Genomic DNA, 13,149 nt, shown 5'->3' with positions numbered 1-13,149 from the left:
ATATTTGTCTGTATCTGATTTATTTTACTTAGCCTGATTGTCTCCATATTCATCCATGTTCTCTAAATGACAGGACTTCTTTTTTATGGCCAAATAATATTCCATTATAGGTAGATAGGTGGGCAAATCGCATTTTCTTCATCTCTTTATCCATTGATGGATACATACTTGCTTCCATATCTTGGCTATTATGAATGATGATGCAATGAACATTGGAGCACAGGTATCTTTTAGTTACTCTCTTCATTTCCTGGATGTATATCTGGAAGTAAGACTGCTAGAATCTATACTAGATCTATTTGAAGTTTTTTTTTAAAGACGACTCTGTACTGTTTGTCATACTGGCAATACCAATTTACATTTCCACCAACACTGTACAAGTTCGTTCGTTCTTTCTTTCTTTCTTTCTTTCTTTCTTTCTTCTTTCTTTCTTTCTTTCTTTCTTTTTTTCATGTAGTCTTATCAACACTTGTTATCTGTTGGCTTTTCAATTGTAGTTATTCTAGCAGTTATGGGTAATTATGTCATTGTGGTTTAGATTTGCATTTTTCTGGTGAGTAATGATGTTGAACACATTTGCATGTACCTATTGGCACCCTTATGGTTATTTAATTTTGAATTTTAATGAATCAACATCAAATAGTAGTAACCATCAGTTCCTTGATTTTGCTGGCCACATTTTGAGTTTTCAGGAGCCATATGTATTTAGTGTTACTTCATTGGATAGCACAGATGTAGAACATTTTTATTGTCTCAGAAAGCTGCATTGGTTGGCACTACTCTGGAGCATATTTTCATAGCACAAAAATAATGAAAAGGAAATTGAAGCTAAGTTGATAGTGGCTCTCAGTAAATAATTACTAAATAGATGCTTTGAATTTTATGGTATTCACTTTTTTCTAGTTAGGAGGAAATAAAGGAATGATCACTGTTAGAATCAAGACATTTAATACTTGTAACCGTATCATCATTAAATATTCATGAACATGGCTTTTAAATAATATGCATACCTTAAGCTGTCAGAGATACTTTGCTTTCTTCATAGCATAGAGTTAGGACTTTGAGGGAGAAATCTTTTAAAATCAAATTTTTTTTAAAAAAATGTTATTTGTAGGAATTGCAATGCAACAAAGTACGTGAAAATCAGATTTCAATAGAATGTGACACAACATGCAAGGAAATGAAGCGGAAAGCATCTGAGGTAATATCATGTTAAATGTAATTTTTTTTAAAAAGATTTATTTATTTTAGAGAGAGAGAGAGTGCAAATGAGCCACACAGGGTTGGCAGGGGGAGGGGCAGATGGAGAGAGAGAGAGAATCGCAAGCAGACTTCCCGCTGAGCACAGAGCCTGACCCAGGACTCCATCCCATGACCTTGAGAACATGATTTGAGCCAAAATCAAGAGTCAGAAGCTTAACCTACTGAGCCACCCAGGTGCCCCAAATATCATTTTTAACGTGCTAATTAATGACCTTTTCATATTTATTTTGTACATTACTTTATGTGCTTATTACAAACAACTCAAAAGCTTACCTTTTTTGCTTTTGTAATAAAGCCTAGTTTTATAGGCCTATTTAAGATTCCCAGGTGTACTCTTTAGTATGTACTAGATTTTTTTTCTCTCCTCAGTACCAGTAGCGTGTGTGTTCCAGAACATAGTTTTCACCTTTATGTTACTGTAAGCCTCCTGAAAGTTAGGTTAAAATAATACAAAATAAGGTTTTGGAATTCTTTGTTGTTTGCGTTACCCCTAGTGTCACTATTTCCCACCATCAGTCCAATCAGTGAATAAACTCTTGATTTTGCTTGACACACAGGATTCCCTTCCCAAGAGGGCATTTATGGAAAATGGTCCATTTCAACTCTAGAACAAGAGTAGTTTATTTAATAATTCATTAGAGACTTAGTATGGTAACTCAAGAGAAAAAATACAGTTTTAACTATTTCATTTTACAGTTTTGTAACTCCTTGGATTGTGATCTAATATCTATTAGAGTTGTTAAGCTGTATGTATGTTTATGTGCAGTATAACACTGACCCTCCCCTCACAGCACAATCTATTAGAACCTTGGTAACGCTTCTCAGTAGAACATTTACATGTCTTTAACTAATTTCCAATATAAAGTTACCGAAAGTTGTTATGGGTTAGTGGATCCTGGGTGGAAGATGTTAAAATTCTACATAAAATTTGAGGATTACAATGTTAATTTATTTTTAAATGTCTATAAACAGATAAAAGAAGCAGAAGCCAAAGCTGCTCTTGAAGAGGAAAAACGAAGACAACAGGTAACTAAACAAAATACCTAGATTTATGTCTCTTTGTATTTTTTTAAAATTTTATTTATTTATTCATGAGAGAGAGGGGCAGAGACACAGGCAGAGGGAGAAGCAGGCTCCCTGCGGGGAGCCCAACGTGGGACACGATCCTGGGACTCCAGGATCATGACCCGAGCCAAAGGCGGTGCTAAACTGCTGAGCCACCCAGGCTGCCCTCATTGTTAGTTTTTATGCAAACACATGGTGTATTCCACATACAAACCAGGAGCTGGTCAACTGTTCTCTAGACTGAAAATAATATGGTCCTACAAAACGAAAATTCTACTCATTCACTTCAGGGCAAGTATACTGAACCTCTGAAGAGGCATGAATCTTGTATATTCCCAGATATTTTGTATATTCCCAAATTTACTTCCTTGCCAGGAGCCTATGTCATCACTCACCTCAAAGTACTCTGAGTTCTGTTTTGCTGAGTTGTAGATTACAGAGTTATGTATAAAAATGAGTGTTGTTTACCGACCAGTCACTTGCTTTCACAATTCATTGCCTTATTTCCCCTCTAAATTCCTAAAAGCAGGATTATTATCTGTACTTTGCCATATAGCAGATAACAGCTACATTCCCGGTATCTTGTTTGCTTAAAATACCATATTGATTATATACTCCAATATTGATTATATACTCCAAAGAGTGGTTTGACTTTCTAATAGTGACATATAATTATTTGTCCTGTTGCATTTTGAGATGCTTATGCTTAGCAAAAAGGGTATATTATGTGCAAACTGCCACCTTTTGAATGAGGAAATTAAAATTTGACTACAGTGGAAGACTTTAGAAATAATTTAGGTAGCAAAAAGGTGGGCAGAAATGACCTTTGATATTATATGGTTCTATAAAGTTGATTTGCCTAACATTCCAAAATGAGTTATCAGAGCTATTACACTAGAACATGAATTGACAGGAATCCTGGGGAGGTTAACTTACTAGGAATAGTTCAGGGTGAACCTATTTCCCCTTTCTATAAACCATTTAATTGGAAATCTTAAATATATTTCCTATTCACTGACCTTTTAAATAGTGTGTATAGAACATAATTTAAACTGTAAATGATAACTATGGGTCATTATTAAAGCATCAGTTATTTTACTGGGTCAGTTCTCAAGTTTGGCTGTTTGATGTATTTTGATCTTCTCCATTTCAACAACAACCTGAGAATATTCTGACATTTTGGTTCATTGACAAATGCTACTGTGTTAAGTGTAGGAGTAGGGCATCTTCAAATGTGGTTTATAGGCAAAGTAATAGATATGTTAACTGAAGTTTGTACAGTTGACTCTTGAACAACACAGGTTTAATCAGTTTAAGCTGCGAGGATCCACTTAATATGTCACTTCTTTTCAGTACCTACAATACAGTCCTATAAGTGTATTTTCTCTTCCTTATGGTTTTCTTTTCTCTAGCTTACTTTATTGGAAGAATACAGTGTATGATAAATACAACATACAAAATACGTGTTAATCAACTGTTATCGGTAAACCTTCCAGTCAACAGTAGGCTTTTGGGGAGTCAAAAGTTCTATGTGGATTTTTGTCTCTGTGTGGAATCAGCATCCCTGGCCCCCTACATTGCTCAAGGGTTAATTTATATTTCCTTCTGTTAAATAAACAATTGTAGAATCTTGCATGGATATTACATATATATTTTAGTTGATGACTATCCCGTTTTAGTTACAGTTCACCATAGTGTATCATGTTATATTATTGTTTATGAAGTTAAGTTCTTAACAGATTAAAAATCCACATTTTATAATGAGTATCATCCAGTTACCCTTTTTTATTTTTTATTTATTTATTTTTATTTTTTTTTATTTATGATAGTCACAGAGAGAGAGAGAGAGGCAGAGACATAGGCAGAGGGAGAAGCAGGCTCCATGCACTGGGAGCCCGATGTGGGATTTGATCCCGGGTCTCCAGGATCGCGCCCTGGGCCAAAGGCAGGCGCCAAACCGCTGTGCCACCCAGGGATCCCCAGTTACCCTTTTTTAGAACCAGTTTTTATGTAATTCTACTTTCTAAAATTGTCATTTTGATTTAAAACATGAATCATTTTTCCCTTGAATTTCTACTCTATTCTTAAATATATGTGATAATCTGGCACTTTTTTTCCCCAACTCACTTAAATTTCTTTCATACAAGCTAGTAATATTTATTATCAGCATTATAAAAAATTAGAATTTTAGGTATTTTTTACTCTCACTGGGCATCTCTTGGAACTTGCTAGAAGTTGTATATTATAGAAACCCAACAGATTAATGATGTTGAAGAACAAATATTTAGGGCACCTTGATTTAATCAGATGTTTCTGTATTTAAATAGTGCCAGGGGCACCTGGGAGGCTCAGTCAGTTGAGCATCTACCTTCTGCTCAGGTCCTGATCTTAGGCTCCTGAGATCCAATCCCTTAGTTTGTAGTTGTAGGGGCTCCCTGCTCAGTGGGAAGTCTGCTTCTCCCTCCCCCTCTGCTCCTTCATCCCCCACCCCCTCTCATCCTCTCTCTCAAATAAATGAATCTTTTAAAAAACTAAATAAAATAAATCAATAAATAGTGTCAAAGTCAACCTTACAGTCTGAAATGATCTTCGTTACTCCCTGTTTCCCTTTCTGCTTACCCAAACTCTGAATTTGGTGAATTCAGTCCATAAATGGAGAGAGTTTTTTTTTTTTAAAAAAAAAAGCAAATCAGTATATTTGTTATATATACCATTTCTATTAAAACATTTGGCAAACTGCTTTTCATCGAAGTGGAAAATTCCAAGTCAGCATGTCAGTTCTCAAGTTTGACTGTTTTTGATGTATTTTGATCTTGTTCTCCATTTCAACAATGAATTTAATATAAATGACGCTGTTTTGATTGTTGATTTAGGCCGAACTGGAGGCTTTTGAAAATAGACTGAAAGGTCGTCGGAAGAAGAACAGGAAGAGAGATGAAGTGGCAATTGAGCTAACATTGTGGCAGAAATACAAATACTATCTCCTTCCAGCGGGTGCAGTTGTGGTTTTAGTGTTTGCATGGTACATAGCCCATGATGTGGCTTAAACATTTTTGGTCTGTTAATATACCTCAGATTGCGTTGAGATAAGTTGTTCACTCTGGAATATTAGGAAGTATATTCTGTAGAACATACATATTCCCATTCATCTCTGTATTCTCTTCCAGCTGTTGTTAGAAGGACAGACTGTTAAGCTTTATCTTAGTTAGCACACTAGAAGTGGCAATATACCATTGTTTAATAGTAAAAGCATGACTGAAATTGTAAATATCTCATAAGGGATAGCCAATGGCAGGGTAACATGTTCAATGTGCTTTGTTGTGTTAACATCATTGTTTCATTTACTGTTTAAAACCAACTTTGTTTTGCAAAATTAAGATGAAACTGAGCCATATATGCAGTAAAAGAAATATGTCACAATGTTTTGGTTACTTATTACAAGGTACTTTTCTTGATCATGTTTCCTGATCATGTAACTTTGTACTTTAAAAAAAAATTATCCTCTAAAAGACCTCTTAAATTGTAACGTGAAGCTATATAATTAGATTCCGGAAATTGGTTTATTAGTGAGAAATTTTTATCAGTTACTAAAATAAACTTTTAGGTAGTGGGTCCTTAGAGGAAAATATATAATTGTGTTTTTTTTAAATGAGAGGTTAGATTCCCCAAATGTGGCTATTTCTTGTGTAAGAAGCATTTAACTGAAGTTTGGCATGTTTTGCAAAACGTGTGTCTTTTCCAAATAATAATACAAGAAAAACTGGTATTTATGAGCAATAGATGCTGGGCACAGGGCTTATGAGCTTTATATACTTATTCTCATGTCTTCTTACCATGATCCTGTAAGTAGATTTCAGCTGGAAATAATCAGTTCTTATGAAACAAGCTGATAGAGAAATATCAGTAAGCCAAATCTGTTTGAATTGCCATTTTAAATGGTTTTGCTATTTAATTTTTGTATGATTAATGTTTTCATTAAAATTTTTCATACCAAATTTGTAACCTAGAATATTTACTATTAAAAAAAGAATATTAATATTATCTAAAATATTCAGGAGCCTATAATTTTAGGCTAGGTATTAGTATCATTGTAAAAAATCTCTATTACTTGATGCAAAACATAGTTATTGATACTAAAAAGCATAAGAGTATGTATTAAACCGAAGTACAAAGGAGGACTTTAAACTTTGCTGACTTTAATGCAAAATTTTTTTAATGTTCTGTTCATCTAGTGTTAGCTAGGTGTCCTAAACAAAAGGGCAGTCATGCCTTTCATAATAGTATTTGTGTTTTGACTTTAGATTTTGTTTCTTTTTTACCTTTCTCAATGTTAGAATACCTGGGTTGATGTTTTGGAAGCTCTAAATTAGAGCTGCTACATGCAAGTCATTTCCTCAATCTCGTATGAATATTAAAGACTATGAACAACTAGGTGTCTACCTACTTGGGGAGCTATTTTCATGTGTCTCAGAATCTCGGCCTAATAAACAAGCCTGAAGCCTGTTTCCTATCCGTTTGTTGGGCTTCTGTTCTGGCTGGTTTTCTTTCTAATTTGTGGGGAGGAATTTAGTAAGCAGAGGAAGGAGACTGATTGAACGAATAATAAATTAAGCTGTTTACCATTTTTTATTTACCTCATTAATTTTACCTAAAGTCACACACCTATTTATTTATTTATTTATTTATTTATTTATTCAACAGATACATTTCCTGTGCGATAGGTGCTTTGTAGGTCCTGGGGGGGGGGGGGAACAGTGAGCCTTTCCCTTGGGGAGCTGCTAAGGAGCGGAAGAGGGCAGACAGGAAATAGATACACAGTAAAACAGGCATCCTTTCACCTTTCACGTGTATTAAAAAATGAAATGGCACAGAAGGTGATGAAAAAGGAGGTGAAAGGTCACTAGCCGCTTAAGATTGGGGGTGGTCCCCGCTGAGATGGGGGCCTTGGAGCTGTGGCCCTGAAAAGCCTCCATTTGAAGATCTGAGGGAAAAGTCCATGAGGGAGGGAGGGTAGCAAGTCCCCAGTCCCTGAGCCCAAGAGACCTTGGCGAGGACTTGGGGGGCGGGGGTTATTCCAGTCACAGTGGGCAGCCTGGGAAGGTTGTAAGTAGGAAACAGCTGTTATGAAGGTGACTGGCTGCCCAGAGACTGGACTGGAGGGGGTAGGGGAGGGAGCTGGGTTGGGAGGCAGCCCGGGCTGGAGGTGCTGTGATGCCCGGAGTTCCCCACCGCCCTTGAATGCCCTTGGATGAGTGGTGGCCTCCAGAATGAGCAGACAGCTGTGAGGAGGGGAAGAGGAGTGAATGAGCAGGATAGGGGAAATCAGTTCTTTAAAGTCAAGGAAGTTCAGTTTGGCCTAAATGTGCGAATTTATTCTGAGGGAAATAAATCAATACATTTTGGCCTTTTTTGCTCCAATCTGAACCAATTAGAGAAGGACTGGAAAAGTTACCAAATAGCCGCTAGGAAACGACACAGATAAAACTGTGTCTGTGATGGCCTTTCCCTCCTACTTACTTTGCATCATTGTAAAAGTTGGATGAGCCTACTATTTGAAATTTGTGGAATGTTTATGTTGAAGTTTCTAGTTTTTCAGCTTCAACTTTTAGGGATTGGTCAGCACCTGGTGTTTGTATTTCAGTTACTTTCGCTCTTCACATCCCAAATTAAATTCAGATAACCTCAAAAAATTGGTATAATCTTTGCTGAAACTGCCAGAGGAACTTTACTGAAGCAAAACATTGCAGACCTTTGCTTTCTGCAAAGGAGTCTGACGCTTGAACTTCATGGCTATATGAATGTTAAAAATTTTAAACACAGATCGATATCTGTGGTAATGTTCCAAGATGACCTAAAGCCCTTTGGGCAGTGCGTGTTATTTCAAATGACCAAGGTGACTCCTCCGGCTGTCACGTTTGCCCATCCTTGGGTTTTAGAAGGTGAGGCAGGTGTTTAAGCCCCGGAGCTCGAGTCGATGTCAGGCATCTGAGTCTCCTCTCTGGTCTGCAGAAGTTGTCCCCTGTATTGAGTGACAGTGATTAGACCACCCTGGGCCAGTATACTCATATGTTGGTGAGCTGCACAGAGGGAAGAAGCACCTCCTAGAAGAGATGTGAATTTGGGGGTGGGGAGGGGGCAGGAGAAGCTGGGAGCCCCTCAGCTCCCCAGAGACCTTTCAGGGACAAGAGACCAGGTGTCCGCCTGGAGAACCATCGTCATGTATTACAGAATCTTGGTCTGTTGAGGAAGTTTAGGTCTCTTATTTGCGGTGCCTCCCCCGTTGCTAAGTTTCCTTTTCAATTAATGTGGAGGCGTGTGTGTGTGTGTGTGTGTGTGTGTGTGTGTGTGTGTGTGCCTGTGAATTACCCCCTCCAGCCTGGAACTCCACAGTCCGGATTCACTGGAGTTCAAGCACCTGTAGAGAGCCAGTCCCCTTTCACCATCACCTGGCCATCCTCCGTCTTCCAGTATTTTTTTTCTCGTAGCACCAAACAGTACGGTTCAGTGTCCTGTGTGTCTGTTTATCGCCTCCTCTCCCTACTAGAGCGTAGGCCGCGAGGGCAGGAGTGCGGTTTTGTTTCCTGCCTTAGCCCTGGGCTGGGGCATGGCTAGCCACGTAGTAGATGCTGCTGTCAGTTTTCATGGGCTACCGTGGCAAATTACTGCAAATAGAATGGCTGAAACAACAAAAATGTATTTTCTCACAGTGCAGGAGGCCAGAAGTCCAAAACCAAAGCGACCGTGGGATTGGTGCCTTCTGGAGACTGTCCCATGCCTCTCAGAAGCCAAGGCTTCCGGTTGTGAGCATCAGTCCGTGGCTTGTCCTGGCCCTGTAGACCTCATCTCTCCAATCCCGCCTCCATCTCCACATGACCTTTTTCTCTGTGTCTGTGGTCTTTTCTGTCTCCTGTAAGGATACTACACTCTTCTCTGTATTTAGGGTCCACCCTAAGCCAGTATAATCTCACTTTAACTACTTACATCTACAAAGCCCCCATTTCCAAATGAGGAAGGTGACATTCTCAGGTTCCAAAGGGACATTAAATTTGGGGGATAGAGGGGAGGGCAGTGTTCTACCCACTATAATGCTCAATGTTGAATGAATGAATGAATGAAGTGACTCTAGGCTATAAACTCCTTGGGCATTTTTCATTACTGTCTTACTATTCTGCAGAAGGTGGGGGTCAACAGGTCATTCTGGTTCCAGATTGCTCGGCTCCAATTCTGGTCCCGCCACTTCCCAGTCATGAAATCTCTCGGGCAGTTACTGAACTTCTGTTAAGCCTCAGTTTCCTCTTATAAAATAGTGATAATAAACATTAGCTATTATTATGTGTCTGCAGCCGTTTTTTTTTAAAGATTTTATTTATTCGTGAGAGACACAGAGAGGCAGAGACATAGGCAGAGGCTCCTGCAGGGAGCCCGATGTGGGGCTCAATCCCAGGACCCCGGGATCACAGTCTGAGCAAAAGGCAAATGCTCAACCGCTGAGCCACCCAGGCGTCCCTATCTGCAGCTATTTTAAAAGCACTTTACATCTTTAAAATTCTCACACAGCCTATGTATTCATTTTACAACAAAGGAAATCAGGTTTGTCTCAAGAATTAAAAAAAAAAAAATAGATGTCACCCTGTAAAGTAATTGGCACATAGCGTCTAGAACATATTAGCTATAATAATAGATACATGCGACAGCCTCATAACCTGAAGATCTGTTACAAATTGATTCATAAACTGGAGGAAAATCTGTTGTGAACTGAGACCCCCCAGTGTTTGCTCATGTGGTCACTGTCACTGAGAGGGCACTATCCCTGGGAAGACCAGGCAAAGTGCTGGCCAAACGGGGCATTTGGACAAATTGCAGTAAGGGGCCCGGGTGGTGGGGGAAACAGCACGACCTGTGTGGGGATGCTAAAAATAAAATTCCCTGAGAACTTTTTCTGGGCCAGTTCTTCTAAACTACTTCCCAGATGAAGTGGTGTATCAGAGGAGGGGATTTGTGTCCTGGTAATATACACAGCAAATGGAGTGTCTACACGGGCTGCTTTTAACATATGCAGGATATTTTAGCGTGCAGATACGGGTATGTTATTTTCTTCTTTTAAACTAAATAAACTCTCCCCTCCATGCCACAGGTCACCTTCTAATTTGCCTCTTTCTTGCTCTTCAATATTTTTTAAAAGTCTGCATCTTGGGGATCCCTGGGTGGCACAGCGGTTTAGCGCCTGCCTTTGGCCCAGGGCGCGATCCTGGAGATCCGGGATCGAATCCCATGTCGGGCTCCCGGTGCATGGAGCCTGCTTCTCCCTCTGCCTGTGTCTCTCTCTGCCTCTCTCTCTCTCTGTGTGACTATGATAAATAAATAAATAAAATTTAGAAGAAAAAAAAGTCTGCATCTTGGGACACCAGGGTGGCTCAGTGGTTGAGCATCTGCCTTTGGCTCAGAACGTGATCCCAGGGTTCTGGGATCGAGTCCCACATCGGGCTCCCTGTATGGAGCCTGCTTCTCCCTCTGCCTCTGTCTCTCTCTCTCTCTCTCTCATGAATAAAAGCTTTTTTAAAAAAGTGCATCTTTACATCTCAGCTAAAAAAGTTACATTCTAAATTCCTTAGAGCTAGTCCCACATTATTTTCAAGTATCTTTCCATAGCGAATATATGTGTACATTTTTTTTATTATTATTCCACTAGACTGAAAGTTCTGCGGGGGCAGAGACTCATTTTGTTCATCTGGTGGCTAGCAAATCCTAAACGAGTATTAGTTGAGTGAACTAAATAAGCCGTGGGTAGCATATCTATCTTAGCCACTGCTTGCCTATTATTCCTGGGAGGCTGGCTGCTTCTTCAAAATACTTCTTTCCTGTCATTTGTAGTACTAATCACTAAACAGGTCTGTAATACATATATGTAACCAAAGTTTGGTCTGTAAGATCTTCCTTTCCAGAAGTATATTCACTACCTTTAAGTTGATTTTTTTTCCATAAAGCTCTTTAAGGTTTGTATTTGTTTTCTCTTAAATTACCCAGTTAGCTGAATCTCTGCTCGAAATGCTAGACTATAAAAATTTCAAAGGGCTAGAAATGTTTCTTGTAAAGTGTTTTTAAGAAACTAGCTGATGTTTGTCACTTTAAGCTGAAAAGCAAATGTGGCAAATTCTTTTTAAAAAATAATTCAAATAGGTCATTGGAGATTACTGTGCATAAAGTACTCTGGATATGTTATGAGACCTCATATTTTTGTGATTTCTTACATTATAAACCTTTGTTACAAAGTATATAAAAATAGATGTTTATTCTCATGCTAACAATACACGTATTCTGGTGCTGTTCGTAACTAGAGCTAGTTGGTGTTTTTTTTGTTTGTTTTTGTTTTTGTTTTGCTGGAAGGAAGCTTAAGGAATTCTTTTTTTACACCAACAGTGCAAGCAGCTTTAATTCTCACAATACAGTAGAGAAGTGGGAGAGGGACACTTGTCTACACTGGCTATCTCAAATCCACCGATGTAGCTACTTGAATTTCACAGTTCCAGCAGCACCTCCACCAGAGGGCAGAAAGTGGAAGAGAAAGGAGGTGGAAGAAATTCATGCTTGTAGAATGTCGGTGGAAACACTGAGGACTGAATCCAACTCTCCTTTTGCAAACCGAGTTAACTGTGGCTCAGATTTGCTCAAGGTAGACCTGACTGAAGAACCCCCTCGGCTCTCCATTGTCAGCCTGGTGTCCCTGCGGGGATGATGTCCCATGGGGCAGTATTTTAGTTCAGAACACAGTCCTGAAATTACACCGCTTTTCCGGGCATCCCAGCTCAGCCATCAGTAGCAGTGTAACCTCAGGTCGCCTACTTTGGCTCCCTAAATCCTCTTACCTCTAAAATAAACATCATAATAGCACTGACTTCCGAGAGTGGTTGCTAGAACTCTAAGCAACCACTTAGTGCATGCAAGTGAATGCAAGTGAATGCAAGTTCAGCAGGTGCTGACCGCAAACCTTGCCTCAGATACTAAGAGCTTAATTTTTGTGAATTATTTTAAGTCTGATGTTTGCGGAACACCTAAAATCAGTGTTAATTTTTGTGAATCATGATAAACCTGTCGATACTGGATTTTAAGTCTGATGTTTGCAGAACACATAAAATCTGTTTCCACCATTTTACTACACACATACAATACTTTTTACCTTTGCATTTCAGAAACAAAATACTAATTCCTCCCCCCACTAATTTTACAAAGGAATACACCCTCCTGCCCCCCAGCAATCGCATTCAAGGAGCAGGTGCCTGCTGCATACTCTGGTGACCCGGCGAGGCCTCCACCAGAAACACGGCGATGGATTTATTCAACGACCTCATGAGTCAGTTTTTGGAATTTCCATTAAGATCTGGCTTGACTGACGTTGGCTGAAAACTCATCTCTAAGAAAGATGCAATGTACTCCCCTGGCCCCCCTCTCCCCCAAACATTTGACAACCGTCTTGGGCTCCAAACAGCCAAGTGAGCTTTACCTTGTAAGCAGGTGCTGCGCCCTCCCTGCCGCTGCGTGCAGAGTGGGTGCTAGTGGAGGGCGCAGAGGGGGCAGGCCTGGGCCCCCGGGGGGCAGCCTGTGGGTGCCTCCCCGGCTGACCCCCGGCCGGGTTTCTGGGAGCGGCCCTCGGCCACCCGTGCGGCCCTCCGCAGAGTCCCGGGCCCTCTTGCAAAAGCGGTGTGTCCCTGCCACGCGTAGCAGGAGGCAAGTTTCCATCCATCTGCCAAGAACGCTCGCCTTGGACACGTTACAGCTTTTTCGAGAAAACAAACTTGGCCCTCCGGGGCCGGCGGCTGCAGGTAT

General features: G+C 39.9%; 2 protein-coding genes across 5 annotated transcripts in view; both read left to right on the top strand.

Moving 5' to 3' along the window:
- Positions 1–2,285, top strand: part of NFXL1 (nuclear transcription factor, X-box binding like 1) — a 63,033-nt gene extending 60,748 nt beyond the window's left edge. For all 4 annotated transcript variants that reach the window (XM_041723861.1, XM_041723859.1, XM_041723860.1 and 1 more), the window contains 2 exons: positions 1,115–1,201; positions 2,236–2,285. The gene's annotated coding sequence lies outside the window, so the exon portion shown is untranslated. The remainder of the gene's footprint in view (positions 1–1,114; positions 1,202–2,235) is intronic.
- An 8,578-nt stretch (positions 2,286–10,863) lies between these two features.
- Positions 10,864–13,149, top strand: part of CORIN (corin, serine peptidase) — a 231,859-nt gene continuing 229,573 nt past the window's right edge. Inside the window, exon 1 of the mRNA XM_041723856.1 lies at positions 10,864–13,145. The gene's annotated coding sequence lies outside the window, so the exon portion shown is untranslated. The remainder of the gene's footprint in view (positions 13,146–13,149) is intronic.

The sequence above is a fragment of the Vulpes lagopus genome, chromosome 12 (assembly GCF_018345385.1).
Source record: "Vulpes lagopus strain Blue_001 chromosome 12, ASM1834538v1, whole genome shotgun sequence".
Lineage (NCBI taxonomy): Eukaryota > Metazoa > Chordata > Mammalia > Carnivora > Canidae > Vulpes > Vulpes lagopus.
This window is presented reverse-complemented; position numbering and strand designations above follow the sequence as displayed.